At 38.5% G+C, this 2,624-nt stretch overlaps 1 pseudogene; it reads right to left on the reverse strand.

The window, feature by feature from the left end:
• Nucleotides 1-1,290: 1,290 nt before the first annotated feature.
• On the reverse strand, nucleotides 1,291-1,915 carry LOC141055728 (uncharacterized; annotated as a pseudogene).
• Nucleotides 1,916-2,624: the final 709 nt, after the last annotated feature.

Genomic DNA, 2,624 nt, shown 5'->3' on the forward strand with positions numbered 1-2,624 from the left:
TGTGTGTGTGTGTGGCATCCTGTGCTGAGCATTTGTGCTCTTCCAGTGGCCGTATCAGTATCGCTGCTGATTAGACAGTGCGCCAAGGGACTTTTTATTTTTTTTTAGCTAGTAGCGGACGTCATAGTCTAAGTAACATCTGATTTATTTTTACAAAAAAAATAGTACTTCGTACAGAGGAGCTTTATTAGTAGCTAGGCAGCATATTAGAGTAATGAACATCACAGTGTAAGTGACTTGTAATTTTGTTTTAGAAAAAAAAATTATAGTAGTTAGTACAGTGTCGTTTCATAGATAGTTTATTAGTAGCGAGGTGGTATATTAGAGTAGTGGACGTCACACTGTTAGTGACGTCTGATTTCGTCTTAGAAAAAAATAGTACAAAGTAGATTTATAGGTAGCGAGGTAGCGTAGTAGATTAGAGCACGTCACACTGATAGGTAGTGCAGTAGGGGAGTTTACATCGCATTGTTAGTAACATCCATTTTTCTTTTGCAAAAAAAAAGGTTAGCGCCAAGCAACTTTAAAGGTAGGGCATTAGAGAATGTCACTATTGTTTTATACAAGCTTTTATTTTTACATTTACTAATTTTTCTTTTAATTTTTTTTCTTCTAAGAGTTTCTTGTAATTTTTTTAACATTTTTCTCTACTTCTTTCTTCTCTACTTTTATAATAAATAGTACCATTTACACAAACTCCACACAATACACATGTAAAAGCACTACTTACACACACATCCCAAGTGTTTTGAAGAATAAAATAAAAATGGCCTGAGGTCAAGACGCTATTCACCAGTGGAGACATAAGCTTTTTCTTGCCTTTGACATGGATTAAGCCAGTGAGGAAGATCTTTGTTAGCAGCGGATTAATCAGCGTAACATTCAGAGTCAGCAACACAGAATGTAGATTTATTCATATCCAGGTTGAACAGCTTACAGCATGAAATGTGATCAGTCTGGTATCTGCTGTGGCTTGCAGCATGGGAGCATTACAACAACAAGAAGGGAAGAGCAGGAGGGGGCATCCTGTCTGTTTTGTTTTTTTTTGTCACTGAACTTTGTTAACAATCTCCCAATATGCACAATATATAAAACAGTACAGTAGTAGTTGTTGCAATACATACAGATCAATATGCATTATTCCAACACCCCCACTCAACAACTACTTATCCTTTTAGTCCCAGTGTGGTTCTCAATTCTTGGAACCTGGCTCGTGGCAATGGCTTTGTCATAATGTCAGCTGCCATCTTAACAGTTTCACAATAGACAACTGAATTATGCCATGATCTATCAAATCACGTAAATGATGATGTCTGATGTCAATGTGCTTGGTTCTAGCACTGATCTTTTCACTGCATGCAAGTTTAATGCATCCTTGGTTGTCCTCATAAATCACCGTCGGCTGAGTTGACGGTGTGCCAAGATCATCCATCAATTGTCTTAGCCAAATGACCTCCTGGCTTGCAAAGGCTGCGGACACATACTCCGCTTCTGTAGATGACAAGGCAACAGACACTTGTTTCCTACTAGACCAGGAGATTAAACTTTCTCCAACTTTAAACAAGTATCTGCTTGTGGATTTACGATCATGCGAATCACCAGCCCAATCTGCATCTACGTAGCCGGTGAGTTCTAGATCTCTCGTTGCAGACAGCTTTAAATTCACATTTTGCGTTTCTTTTATATATCGCAGAAGTCTCTTAACAGAATTCCAGTCTCCTTGGCGCGGTTTTTCCACATATCTGCAAAGGATTCCAACTGTTGTTGTGATAACTGATTGAGTCATAGTTGATATGTATAGAAGTGCCCCCACTGCCTGACGATATGTCTCATTGTTTGGCAACAGGTCATCTTCTCCTTCCAGCTTCAGGTAGGATTGTTCCATTGGGGTTGATATACCTTTGGCATCTGACATTCCAAACTGATTCAGAATCAAATTAATTTTTGCACTTTGGTTTAGAAGAAAACTTCCATCTTCCTCTCTCTGGATTTGGATTTCTAGATAATATATCACATTTCCAAGGTCTTTCGTTTCAAAATGCTGGTTCAGAATTTCAGCCATTTTTCCAATTTCTGCGTCTTCCTGATGAACTACAATCACATCGTCCACATATAAGAGATTATACATCCACTTTCCATCTGTATATTTTGTGTATAAGCATGGATCCGCTTGACCTCTTTTAAAACCTTCTTCCAACAAGACCTTATTCATCTTGGTATTCCATGCTCTTGCTGATTGCTTAAGACCATAAAGGGATTTTTGTAGTTTGCAAACAAGATTCTCTTCACCCCCTTTTACATAACCTTCAGGTTGAGTCATGTATAAGTCCTCCTCAATCTCACCATTTAAAAAGGCAGTTTTTATATCCAAATGTCTGACATTCATCTTTTGTACAGCAGCTACAGCTAACAAAGCTCTGAACGTGGTCTGTTTAGCGACTGGAGCAAACGTAGCATCGCAATCTTCGCCATACTTTTGAGAATATCCTTTTGCCACCAACCTTGCTTTAAATCTGTGGACTTTACCTTCAGAGTCATATTTGGTTTTGAAGATGCAATTGCACTTGATTGCCTTTTTTGCCCTGTGGCAGCTTGGTGAGTTTCCAAGTTTGAAGTTGATGAAG

This window comes from Dendrobates tinctorius, unplaced genomic scaffold (genome assembly GCF_039654945.1).
Source record: "Dendrobates tinctorius isolate UK_male_01 unplaced genomic scaffold, ASM3965494v1 ptg000191l, whole genome shotgun sequence".
Lineage (NCBI taxonomy): Eukaryota > Metazoa > Chordata > Amphibia > Anura > Dendrobatidae > Dendrobates > Dendrobates tinctorius.